The following is a 14,558-nucleotide window of genomic DNA, read 5'->3' as shown; positions in this document are numbered from 1 at the left end:
ATGATCAAATTTATTGTTAGCACAGCCATATCTAACGCAATTACGACCACTATTTCTTCTCAACTCTGATGAATTATTTTTAAAAAAGTAGAATCTCTTCGAAGTTCGGAGGAACCCCTGCAACAGGACTAAGCTTAGTAAAACACTATGGAATCAGACCAACCGTTGGTTTAACTACAACTTTACTTTTTAACGATTCTGACAGTGGGAACTAATAGTTACTATGTGCTGACAGCTATTTCCCGCGGTGAAGCTGCTATTACGAGCGTGGTTGTGGAAGAGGTACTGTTAACCTCTTTATACTTTAACCCGCTTAGTGGCACTGGGATCAATATGACCCAGCAAGCACACTGGAAATACCCTACCTATCTGTCTCGTTTTCAGAACTATTATTTTCAAAAGATATGACTTTTTACTTCCATATTAGTTGAGGTGCTGAGAACTACACTCCTGGAAATGGAAAAAAGAACACATTGACACCGGTGTGTCAGACCCACCATACTTGCTCCGGACACTGCGAGAGGGCTGTACAAGCAATGATCACACGCACGGCACAGCGGACACACCAGGAACCGCGGTGTTGGCCGTCGAATGGCGCTAGCTGCGCAGCATTTGTGCTCCACCGCCGTCAGTGTCAGCCAGCTTGCCGTGGCATACGGAGCTCCATCGCAGTCTTTAACACTGGTAGCATGCCGCGACAGCGTGGACGTGAACCGTATGTGCAGTTGACGGACTTTGAGCGAGGGCGTATAGTGGGCATGTGGGAGGCCGGGTGGACGTACCGCCGAATTGCTCAACACGTGGGGCGTGAGGTCTCCACAGTACATCGATGTTGTCGCCAGTGGTCGGCGGAAGGTGCACGTGCCCGTCGACCTGGGACCGGACCGCAGCGACGCACGGATGCACGCCAAAACCATAGGATCCTACGCAGTGCCGTAAGGGACCGCACCGCCACTTCCCAGCAAATTAGGGACGCTGTTGCTCCTGGGGTATCGGCGAGGACCATTCGCAACCGTCTCCATGAAGCTGGGCTACGGTCCCACACACCGTTAGGCCGTCTTCCGCTCACGCCCCAACATCGTGCAGCCCGCCTCCAGTGGTGTCGCGACAGGCGTGAATGGAGGGACGAATGGAGACGTGTCGTCTTCAGCGATGAGAGTCGCTTCTGCCTTGGTGCCAATGATGGTCGTATGCGTATTTGGCGCCGTGCAGGTGAGCGCCACAATCAGGACTGCATACGACCGAGGCACACAGGGCCAACACCCGGCATCATGGTGTGGGGAGCGATCTCCTACACTGGCCGTACACCACTGGTGATCGTCGAGGGGACACTGAATAGTGCACGGTACATCCAAACCGTCATCGAACCCATCGTTCTACCATTCCTAGACCGGCAAGGGAACTTGCTGTTCCAACAGGACAATGCACGTCCGCATGTATCCCGTGCCACCCAACGTGCTCTAGAAGGTGTAAGTCAACTACCCTGGCCAGCAAGATCTCCGGATCTGTCCCCCATTGAGCATGTTTGGGACTGGATGAAGCGTCGTCTCACGCGGTCTGCACGTCCAGCACGAACGCTGGTCCAACTGAGGGGCCAGGTGGAAATGGCATGGCAAGCCGTTCCACAGGACTACATCCAGCATCTCTACGATCGTCTCCATGGGAGAATAGCAGCCTGCATTGCTGCGAAAGGTGGATATACACTGTACTAGTGCTGACATTGTGCATGCTCTGTTGCCTGTGTCTATGTGCCTGTGGTTCTGTCAGTGTGATCATGTGATGTATCTGACCCCAGGAATGTGTCAATAAAGTTTCCCCTTCCTGGGACAATGAATTCACGGTGTTCTTATTTCAATTTCCAGGAGTGTATAAGAGCCTAAAGCACATGTGGGGCGGCGGATGTTTAAGTTTGTGAAAAAAATCTAATTTAATTAATTGCTGGATATAAACGCTTGCGTGTTGAATCAGTTTCTAGCTTTTAGAATATTGTTAATGCTGTCTTTTGCCGTTCTCAACACTGGCTCTCTATTTACTTCGTGGCCCCCAGAAAGTGATTTAATAAAACTTGGAGCCAGTAAATAGATATCCTAGTGCCCACTTTACCTGAGAATGTTCTTATAGCTGCAGCTTATAGCTCTGAGGAATTAGGAGATTGTCCGGGATTTCTAATCAAAAACGGTTTTCCAAGATAGTTGAGTATATTCTGAAATTCACTGATAAAAACCACAAGTATCCCTACAACCTAACTAACAGAGCAGTTCAGAGTCTAATGCGCTGATGCAACTATAAATGTCCGAATTAAATGTTAAAAAGAATGCTCGCCATAATTTGATGAAAATACTTCATCAAACGCCACGCAAAATATTTGGTAGAATGTCTGTCCCGCGACGGCACGTGAAAAATACGACCATACGCAAACTGAAGCTAGTTAATGAAAATCATCCCAGAATTAACACTTCACATAAAATATCTTCATGGTTCCGCGTATCTCTAGTAACTTAATACGGCACCCGAGGCTGTTTGTAGCAGATACACTGATGCGACGCGACTACCGACACAGATGGCGTGTCATTCAGCGTCTGGAGAGAACTGGGGCCTTGCTTCCTCGCGCAGTGTTCTTATATATAAAGCCGCGGTGCGGACGGCGAAGGGAACGCCTGATCTTTCCGGCTCTCTCGACTAGCCGCTGGGCTAGTAACGCACCACTTCAAGTTACATAATAATTTATAGCTTCTTTGGCTGATGGCCGAAGAAGCTCTTAATTTAAACGTGCATTCAGCACGCAGGTAAGTATTGATAATAAAATTTTGACGTGGCTAAGTTAAATACTTTGAGCGAGAGAATTAATTAAATTACACTGCACGCAGCAGATGAGCTCTGAACTGTCCCTTTTGAGATCCGCTATCGCTATAATTTTATAGGTATTAAAAAGAAACTTTACACATCTTCATAATCATAGCGGACCTCCAACCTATTTAAATCTAAACATCCTAGCCTTATTTACTAGCCTACTTAATCTATCTTGCTTCCTTCAGTTTTGAGATGAAAACCACAAAATCATGAATTTCCACTAAAGTCTTAATTTGTGAAATCCAAAGTACTGTTTTTATTAAATCATTATGAAAGATGAATCTAAATATAAATTTTGAAGTCTCTAGCTCTGTTCTGTTGCGCCAATGATTTTTTCAGAAAAACGTCCAAATCTCGGAAATGGCTGAAGTTATCGAACTGATATTTAACACACATTAATTTAGTATTATTTCTGACATGCTAGAAAAGTTTTAGTTCATTTGCTTGATTTTTAAGGTATTGCGCAACATTTATGACGTCAGAGCTAGTTACAGCAGACTGGCTGGCACACAATGGAAACTGATGTGAATTTACTACAGCGTGAGTAGGCTGCTTCCCTACATCACCCTCTACTTAAATTTTTTTTTGTTTATGAATGTTAATGAATGAAAAAAAAATTTAATTACAAAAGGGGAAGCAAGAGTACAGTTTAACTCCCTATGAAAAATCAAAATTGAAATATAAACCTGTAGAATCATTAAAGAAAACTGATTACCTACATTAATTATTTAAATTGTAGGCATGTTCACTGCCTTTTTAAACAATGTCATTACTCAAAATTTTAAGCAAAGTCAACGAAATATTTTGGCATACATATTGCCTTAGACAAACAAACACATATAAATTGAAAAATTATAAAAATCTTAGATCCATTAAATACATTTTACATACACAAATTCAACGAAAATAACATGACACATAAACAGATGATTATCTCTTAGCAGTCTTTTCTAAACCTGAAAGAAAAGTTCACAAATAATTTTTACACACGTGGTTGTAGCCGCTTTGGCTGGCGTCCTACACTTCCATTCACAAGGGTAGAGGAGGGGAAGTTGCTATGGTGTGCGTCCTTCACGTTCTCTCTAAGTTACATAGGGGAAAGGGGAGGGGTCACTGTGAGTTATGTCCAAGTCACTCCACGCTTTCACGCAGCTACCAGGCTGCCATTATCTGGTTTGTCCTGTAGAACAAACAAAAAGAGTGCCTCAGACTCTGTTCACTTAAAATCTAAGGGAGGGTCACAATGAAATGGGGATATATACATTTTATCCTTTAGTAGGTTGCTGGAACAAAGTTAACAGAACCTTTCTCAATTTTACTCTTACGGTTACTTAACTGTCATAAAATCGTTAAACAAATGGCTCAAAACGCCTTTAGTCACTTTAGAGAAAATTTATGCTCCTAAAGCATATAATCATAAATCATATTTAATCTGAATTTCTTACTTCTGGGCCGGAACACTGAACCAATGCTCGGTACATTCCTGACAAATCTGCATTTTATTTACTTAACTGACTCATCTTTGATTACTTTATTCTTAGAGATAGTATGAGTATGATTAGTGGTTGTTTTCTCAGCTTCCATGTACATGTGAGTAACTTTTGGTAATAGTACAGTTGTGAGTGTTCAAAATACACTACGTTTAGTTGACTACAAAATCCACTTATTGGTCCTCTGCTGTTGTCAGTTCCACATCTGCAATTAGGTACTTACTTACTTTGAAGTGTATTCATGCTGAGCTAAAATAGTGTTTCACGTCTGCCAGTATGTTATTTATTTATTTTGCTAGTGTATGTACTTATGTAACACTCACTCTATTAATATTTAAAGCATAGGATAGCACATTTATTTCATATTCATAGTGTATTGCAGCTGATTAGTTTGCTCACGTGGCAATCCATTTCCACTCTATCGGACGCTGAAACCTCAGGTAGTCTCTCTCAGACCTACCACTAAACTGCATCAAGTAATTATGGACGAGCGTAATGCTAAATTCCTTAAACCTATAGGACACCATGAGCTGCTCTGTCTCATCTACCATAAGGGTACCTATGGTTGCATTCACGCCTCCAACTCCTAACCTCAATATGTGTAGGTGTATCCTGTCACACACTACACTAAAATAATGGCCAACTCCAACCGTATAAATACTTCAGGGACGTGTCCTGCACGTCTCAACCACAAACACTGCTCAATTCTATTACACTGCCTTTCCTTGCTACATCAGGTGAGTTTCATCTTACAACGTATCTGCATATTTTTCATACCACTAAGCAATCTCTTTCTTACTATTTATTAGTTAGTTCTAATGCATATACTAGGTTTCACTACCAATTCAGATCCAGCTTGTACATGAATTAATATATATCTTTTTAACTTACTGTTGGTGGACCATTTCCAATAAAACAACCCTTTGTACTTACTATATTACCAGGGTTCTATACATACTTGTTACTCAAATACATTTTATATCTTAATTACGTCATACTTCTCTATTGTTTGTCATTATTAGGTTTGTCACATTAGGTATGTTTTTTTTTTTCTAATCGGTAGATAGAATGGTTACATAACTACTGGCTTGATAGTCATAACGGAAAATTTTAGTATTTGGAAAGAAAAGGTCGAAATTTTTGAAGACAGGAAAGAGGAAGAATGAGTGAGACCTGAAAGGGAAAGATGATCTCACACAGCTGGGACTGCACAGCTGCCACACTGTGTAGAGGTTACAGAATAACCTCCTCCCTACAGCATTCATTAGTTTAATGCTGGCTTGATTATCATAACGGAAAATTTTGTGTTGGAAAGTAGAGGTCGAAATTTTTGGGGATAGGAAAGATGAAGATTGAGTGAGACCTGAAATGGGAAAGAAGATCTCACACAGCTGGGACTGCACAGCTGCCACACTGTGTAGAGGTTACAGAACAACCTCCTCCCTACAGCATTCATTAGCTTATTATTGACGTGATAATCATACCGGAAATTTTTGTGTTGGAAAGTAGAGGTCGAAATTTTTGGGGATAGGAAAGATAAAGAATGAGTGAGACCTGAAATGGAAAGAAGATCTCACACAGCTGGGACTGCACAGCTGCCACACTGTGTAGAGGTTACAGAACAACCTCCTCCCTACAGCATTCATTGGTTTAATGCTGTAATGAACAGTTAGAAATTTTTATGTGTTGTAAGAAGATGTCGAAATTTTGTAGATAGGAAAGATGAAGAATGAGTGAGACCTGAAATGGAAACAAGATCTCACACAGCTGGGACTGCACAGCTGCCACACTGTGTAGAGGTTACAGAACAACCTCCTCCCTACAGCATTCATTGGCTACCTATGAATCTGCCAGGTCGATCTGAAAATACCTTATGATGCCTTTTTAGAACCTGTCTCAGTTCTTCCTTTTGATTGGCTGAAATCCTATCGATTTCCTGCAATTTAGCTTCTATTTTGTCCAAAATAATTGCTTCTCCTTCTTCTGTGTTTAGCTTACTTGTACTAAGATTAACATCCTCGTCCCAATACCTCCTATTTTTCAGAACTCGTATAGGCAGCTCCCAAGTTTCATGATCAGTTACTACATGTTTATCACTAAAAGGGACTGTAATTACTCCGGTTATTGGCAAGACCATTTTTAACTGGCTTCTTTCAAAGTCAACAACACTCTGATATTTTGACAAGAAATCTATGCCAATTAAAACCTCAATACTGAGATTGTTTACAATTAAACATGGATGATCAATTAAATTACCATTAATGTTAAAGGGCAGCAAAGCTTCTTGCTTTACTGTTTTTGACACCTTGCCAGTAGCACCAATTATTCTTAGTCCTAATACCCTCATTACTGTAAGCTTGTCTTTACCAGGTAATGCATCAAAGAAGGACTGAGATATTGCACTCACCTCACTTCCACTGTCTAAGAGACAACGTACATTGATACCCACATATTTACTATTATTATAGGGTGGCTTATTCTAGGTTGTACAGGTGGTTCCTCACATTCATCTAGTAGTTCCTTTTGGATTTGTCTCCAACTAAAGTGATCGACATCTGTCTTCATTACATTTAGGTCACAGTGTGTAGGGGTTTCCTGAATTACATTTTCAGCTGCCTTTTCCAGTCGGTCTATTAATTTTAAATCGAAACACCGCACGACTTCATTACATTTAGTTTGCTGAACATGACCCAAATTACTGTAGTCTGAGCGATTCTGCGCCTCCAGACCGGGCATAACATTAGTTACAGCTAAACCACTTTCACCATTATCGTCGGTTTCCTTCTCAAGTGACAACTGGTCACAGCTACTGGGTTCATCGACCCCAAACAACCTACCCTCTACATTCCCACTTATCTCCTGTCCTAAATCTATTAGTACATTATCAACATCCTGCACAGGCACTTTAGATAAGAGCACATCATCCTCATCGTAAATATAAGCATGAATTTCTTCTGCTTCTTCACCTGACAATTCAGTATTTTGTAGCTCTTCCCTACTGTTACACTGCTGCGCCTTCTCTTTCTCTTCCCACTTAGAAAGCGTCTCTAACACGGTATCTATCAAATACTGTGAGTGATCTAATATTTCTGTTGTATCCTTAGGTGCTACCGACTCTTCATCCACATGTTCAGTTTGAGTATTCTGATCTGTCTTACCAATTCCCGTAACTACTGGCTTAGGAAAAGTAACCGCCTGGTGAGCGCCAGTGTCCTCATAGACGGGAACTAGTTTTCCTGCCTCGGCCTACTATCGTTTCCTTTAGTTTCATTATAGTTGACTGGCACAGCATTACTTTCCGTACTGTTGTTTACATGCATATTTCTGTTTGGAACAAAATTATTATCTCTTGGATGCCATTGTTGGTTCTGATAATTATTTCTCAAATTCCTACCTCTCTTAGGATGACGAACACCTACTGTTCTGATGTTTACATTGCCATTTTGCTCGTTCCTAAAATTACTATTATTATTATTGGCATTACGGTTACTACGTGCTTGCTCCTCATTGGCAGCAACACGTTCTACACGTTCCAAATACTCAATGAAACGATCCAGATTGTCTCTAGGGGCTGATATAATTCTAGTTTGCCAGTACCATGGCAGTTTAGCTTCCAGACCTAGTATAATCATTTCTGGTTTTAGCTTTTCCGCCAAATGTGACAAACGTGAAATCCATGACCTAGCAAACTCTTTAATTGATTCCTTGCCTGCATTGAAGCGTTTCCCACTCCAAAACTCTCTCAATACTTCATTTTGCTTATTGCTAGACCAATACTCATTAATAAAAGCTGTTTTAAATTCCGCTAATGTTTTACACTTTAACATAACATCAGCTGACCAACGCATGGCGTCACCTGCTAAATGGCTTCTAATAAATGAGATTTTCTCTCGCTCAGACCAAGTTGGTGGAATCACATCTTCAAAATCGTTCCAGAAATCTAGCGAGTGGATATTTTTATCTGGATCGAACCGCAAGAGCTGCCGACACCCGATAAAAGCGGCGTTTGCAGCTACAACTTGTTGTATACTACCATTACCAGAAGTTACTGAAGCTACTTTACTCTCAATGTTAGCAATGTTAGTACTTATATTTTCTACTTTCATTTCAACATTATCTACTCTTTGCACAATATGAGTAGTGTCAGTTTTGATTGCTTTTACTTCTGCTTGACATATGTTTACTTTTATATTAACATCTTTAAATCTATCTGAGCACAGTTCAGATTCCGCTTCGATCTTTTCTGTTAACTTGTGCTCCAGCTTCGCATCTTCCATTTGGAAGTCTTTGCGAACCTCAGCAACTTCGGATTTAACTGTTTTATACATTTCAGAAAACTGTTGAGCAACCTTTTTCTTAATATCCTCATGATTGCAATCAATTTTGTAATTCAAACTGTCTAGATCCTCTTTCAACTTATTGCAACCAGCCTTGAAGGTATCGTCCATTACCTCCAATCGTTTATTAAAATTTGTTTGGCTGGCCAAAATTTCAGACTTTAATTCAGCGTTCATCCTAGCATTACTGGCTGACATTTCAGCATTATTGGATTCTAATTTATTGTTCATTGCCTCAAACCGCATATTAAAATTTGTTTGGCTGGCCACAATCCTGTTATTTACTTCAATTATATCAGATTTTAAATCAGCTGTCATTCTAGCATTACTGGCAGCTATTGCTTGTAATATAACATCTAGATCAACAGCCCCAGCATCTTTGGGTTGCTCACTAGCTGGCTTTTTATCACACTCAGGTGACGAAAAACTAGCTCCAATACCAGAATCATCAAAACTAAATGAAACTTCTGATTGATCAGTCATATCTAACTGCTCCTTCTTAAACTCTACCATCTCTGATGACTGTTTTATTTTTAATTCATCAGAGAAACTATCATCCAATAAATTTACCATTTCTACTTTCCGCTTTACTACAGGAGTCTCTATTATTGAATCATTGCCCCTTCCCACACTACTGTCAGGAGACAATACTTCATATTTCACCTTAACATTACTACTTTCAAACCTATTTACACTTGAACCGTTGTCTGTATTTACAGTTCCCTCAACAGACATAGGTTCTGATTTAAGTTTAACCTCAGTTTCTTTTGGCGGTTCCATCGCCGACAGTCTTTTAGTACAGGTTAGTAAAATTTTTAACAGCTTTTCACTTAACTTAGTTCCTTCTGCACGACGTATGGCGTTGCCGGCGCGGCGTACCAGGATTCCTGATGCGACGTGGCACGTTGAACTGCAGACGGCTCTCCGACGGCTGTTGTGTGTTTGCGTGGCCCGCAATTGCAGGCTCTGCGCCGGCTGCTCCAGGGGACGACTGCGGTGCGGCGAGACTGGCTTCTCGCGATGCCGGCAGCACCGCTAGACTCAGTGCCAGCTCCGTCAATCCAGATGCGTTGTTAATCCAATTGCGTCGTCCATATGCTCACGTAACACATTCACTGTTCTATACTCAGTTGCGTGTCGCATTTCACTCGCGAATCCGAATAGTTAAAAATCACTTTCACTTAGTTGATTTCCCGGCCGATGCACCATATGTGGGGCGGCGGATAATTTATAAAAATAAATTTTATTGTTGGATATATGCTTGCGTGTTGAATCAGTTTCTAGCTTTTAGAATATTGTTAATGCTGTCTTTTGCCGTTCTCAACACTGGCTCTCTATTTACATCGTGGCCCCCAGAAAGTGATTTAATAAAACTTGGAGCCAGTAAATAGATATCCTAGTGCCCACTTTACCTGAGAATGTTCTTATAGCTGCAGCTTATAGCTCTGAGGAATTAGGAGATTGTCCGGGATTTCTAATCAAAAACGGTTTTCCAAGATAGTTGAGTATATTCTGAAATTCACTGATAAAAACCACAAGTATCCCTACAACCTAACTAACAGAGCAGTTCAGAGTCTAATGCGCTGATGCAACTATAAATGTCCGAATTAAATGTTAAAAAGAATGCTCGCCATAATTTGATGAAAATACTTCATCAAACGCCACGCAAAATATTTGGTAGAATGTCTGTCCCGCGACGGCACGTGAAAAATACGACCATACGCAAACTGAAGCTAGTTAATGAAAATCATCCCAGAATTAACACTTCACATAAAATATCTTCATGGTTCCGCGTATCTCTAGTAACTTAATACGGCACCCGAGGCTGTTTGTAGCAGATACACTGATGCGACGCGACTACCGACACAGATGGCGTGTCATTCAGCGTCTGGAGAGAACTGGGGCCTTGCTTCCTCGCGCAGTGTTCTTATATATAAAGCCGCGGTGCGGACGGCGAAGGGAACGCCTGATCTTTCCGGCTCTCTCGACTAGCCGCTGGGCTAGTAACGCACCACTTCAAGTTACATAATAATTTATAGCTTCTTTGGCTGATGGCCGAAGAAGCTCTTAATTTAAACGTGCATTCAGCACGCAGGTAAGTATTGATAATAAAATTTTGACGTGGCTAAGTTAAATACTTTGAGCGAGAGAATTAATTAAATTACACTGCACGCAGCAGATGAGCTCTGAACTGTCCCTTTTGAGATCCGCTATCGCTATAATTTTATAGGTATTAAAAAGAAACTTTACACATCTTCATAATCATAGCGGACCTCCAACCTATTTAAATCTAAACATCCTAGCCTTATTTACTAGCCTACTTAATCTATCTTGCTTCCTTCAGTTTTGAGATGAAAACCACAAAATCATGAATTTCCACTAAAGTCTTAATTTGTGAAATCCAAAGTACTGTTTTTATTAAATCATTATGAAAGATGAATCTAAATATAAATTTTGAAGTCTCTAGCTCTGTTCTGTTGCGCCAATGATTTTTCCAGAAAAACGTCCAAATCTCGGAAATGGCTGAAGTTATCGAACTGATATTTAACACACATTAATTTAGTATTATTTCTGACATGCTAGAAAAGTTTTAGTTCATTTGCTTGATTTTTAAGGTATTGCGCAACATTTATGACGTCAGAGCTAGTTACAGCAGACTGGCTGGCACACAATGGAAACTGATGTGAATTTACTACAGCGTGAGTAGGCTGCTTCCCTACACACACTTTCATCGATTTTGAGATTGTAGCGTCTATGCATGATCCAGGCATCTGTTGAGCCTTTGGTGAACCGGCTTTATCTATATCTGTAGCCCCACACTGTAGGTTGGCAACACTGCGCCGACGCGGACTGTTTGAGTATTTGCTGCACTAAATAATTATAAAAAGCTTTGTTATTAAGCTATTTTTAAACGTCTACAGGTGTTATAAATATAATATAAGTGTTGTTAAATTAGTGAAAGTGTTAGTGAAATATAAAATAAGATTAAACGGTGTAAGAAGCGCATTTTTCTTCTCGTGCCTGTAGCACGAATCCTAGGCCTAATTTCACGCGCGCGAATGGTAAGTAAACAGTGAATTAAACTTATAGGTAAACGTTTCCAGTTGGTATAAATATATTATAAATGTTGTTACAGTAGTGGAAGTGTTAGTGAAGTGTTAAATAAGATTAAACGAGGTAAGAAGTTTATTTTCCTTCTCGCGCCTATAGCACAGATTTTAGGCTTAATTTCACGCGCGCGTATCGTAAGTAAACAGTGACTTAAACTTATATGTAATCACCGGTTTTTTTTTTCATTACTCTTTCAATTTATTTATATCTGCCTGAATAGTTTCTAGGGTCCTTTGTTTACTTATTAGTCAGTACTTAAATCAGTTTATACGATTTCTGCTTTTGCCACGAGTGAGAAATGTGTGACATGCCGTAGGATCGTTAGTTCCGGGGTATGGTCTGATGGGTGTTGTAGTTTCTTTCATTGGGGCGAATGTAGTGGCGTGGGAAATGGGGACATAAATGAGGCGCACCAGTGGTATTGTAGGATCTGCAGTAGAGATAAGAAAATACTGGAACAGGAAGGGAAAATTGCAGCTCTTCAAGCTGACCTAGACAAGGCAAGGGAGGACCTGGACAGGTTAAAGAGGGAGAAGGGTGAACAGAGGTGGGAAGTGGAAACAGGTAATAGGGGGATCAGGCAAAGGAGAGCATCAGACAGCTTTGTGATAAATCTTGAAAATAGATTTGACCTGTTGCCTCAGTCAGAATCGGATGAGCCTCATGTAGCTGAAGCTGTAGAAAGGGCACAACAAGCTTTCAAGGACTTGAAAAAGGTAGGGAAATTTGTAAAGAGAAAGAAAGTTCTGTTGTTAGGTAGTTCCCATGGTACAGGTGTTGGCCAACTACTGCAGGAAAATCTAGGTCCAGAGTACCAGGTCACAAACTTTTTCAAGCCTAGTGCACATCTGGGTCCAGGTAACAGAGGATATAGGTTATTTATGCAAGGATTTCACGAAGGAGGATGCCGTGGTTATGGTGGATGGTCCGGGAAACAGCATTGACGGAGACTCTGAATATTCCATAGAGAGTGACATGGTGAAGATAGCATCAGCAACGAAGCATACGAGTGTGGGATTTGTGTCTGTGTTGAGACGCCATGATCGGCCTCATTTGAACTCTTCTGTAGGGAGGGTGAACTTGGAGTTGGAGTGGCTGCTTAGGACGGATATAGGGTCCCATATTGGTTTGATTCCTATGGATGCTATTGGGACTACACTAGGCATGGCCTTCACCTTGTAACCTCCCCACAAAAATATTTAAAAGAACCAAGTGCAACCTCCCCACAAAAAAATAATTAAATGACTTTTAAATATTGTAACTTCTGAACAAAATTAGTTCCCATTCATAATCTCTGTGCAGAAATGCATTCCCATTTAATATACCCACAAAATTCTTTTCTCTTTTAATGTTAAGTTCGAAACAGAAAAATTCCTAAACACCAAAATAATAAAAAAATTCAGTAACCTGGTAAATTTTATGACGACAGCAGCGCTGCGCCAAGGCCCTGTGCTCTGAATAAAAAAGCAAAAATTCTTACCTCAATAAAAACTGCGATTATATCTGCTCTTACCCAAAAAATTTTCGGCACAGCTCCGTGCAATGCTGGCCTATGCTTTGTGATTCGTGAAAGGATTAATCATGCATTGGATAAAATCTTTAAATTGAAATGAATGCTTTTTTTTAAAAAAAATTACTTTATATTATAAAAATTATTATTGGGGAATTTTTTAAAAGAAATTGGATGACAGTGAACATACATTACAAGATATGCGCAAGGCTGCTTCTTTACCTTCCAGAGCAGACTGCACACAAGCGCAGAACCGCGCCGACTACTGCCGACTCACGCAGACTACAGTCGACTACTCAAGACTAGCGACAAGCAACAACTAACTACATACTGCTCTCTGGTCAGAGACTCTCCTTTGCCTTGCCTATTGCAGGCAGCGCATACATCACATACCTCTTACATAACCCTCCACTGGGGGGGGGGGGGGCAGAAATTTGGCAGCGATGGTGAGTCAATTGGACTTGCCATGAGCAACAAATTTCTCTTAATTAACTAAGTTTACAATCACAGAATATATACATATATATAAGTGCAGGATATGAAATAAAATATAGTGCACATGCACTGAGTACAGAGCATATCAAGCAATGACAAAATGTATACGCAATGAGCACAAATCATATTAACAAATGACATGAAGTGCACACGCTCTGTAGTTCAGAACATATCAGGAAATCACAAAATGTATAGGCAATGAGTACAAATCATATTAACAAATGACATAAAGTGCACACGCACTGTAACTCAGAACATATCAGCAAATCACAAAATGTATATGCAATGAATACAAATCATATTAACAAATGACATAAGTGCACACGCACTGTAGTTTTTTTTTTACTATTTTACAAGAACTAGGATAGGAAAGGGAAGGATTGCATCATGGTTGTAGCACATTAGGTTGCATGCAGCTACACTGAAAGTCCATATCTTTCTACAGAAGCACAACACCAAGTGAGACAATCTGAAGTTCTTTTCCCTGAAGTATTAATCAGTGTAGCCAAGACACTGAAATGTCGCATTAATATTCCATGTTATTTTGGTAGTACATTAGGTAGTACAGGAGGTAATGAGTGTAGCATCAAGCTACTGGTATTCATATATATAGCATGAAAGTGACATAATATAAATTTAAAGTGTAAGAAACAGTGGCATTTGTTGGTCAACAAGCATTGAATATTACAAAACATTTTTCATCATTCAAGTGACAAATGACATATTTAAAAATAATTATTGGCACTCAATGGGCAGTTACAAATC

Source organism: Schistocerca piceifrons, chromosome 1 (genome assembly GCF_021461385.2).
Source record: "Schistocerca piceifrons isolate TAMUIC-IGC-003096 chromosome 1, iqSchPice1.1, whole genome shotgun sequence".
Classification (NCBI taxonomy): domain Eukaryota; kingdom Metazoa; phylum Arthropoda; class Insecta; order Orthoptera; family Acrididae; genus Schistocerca; species Schistocerca piceifrons.
The sequence above is the reverse complement of the archived record's forward strand: the minus strand, read 5'-3'. Positions refer to the sequence as shown.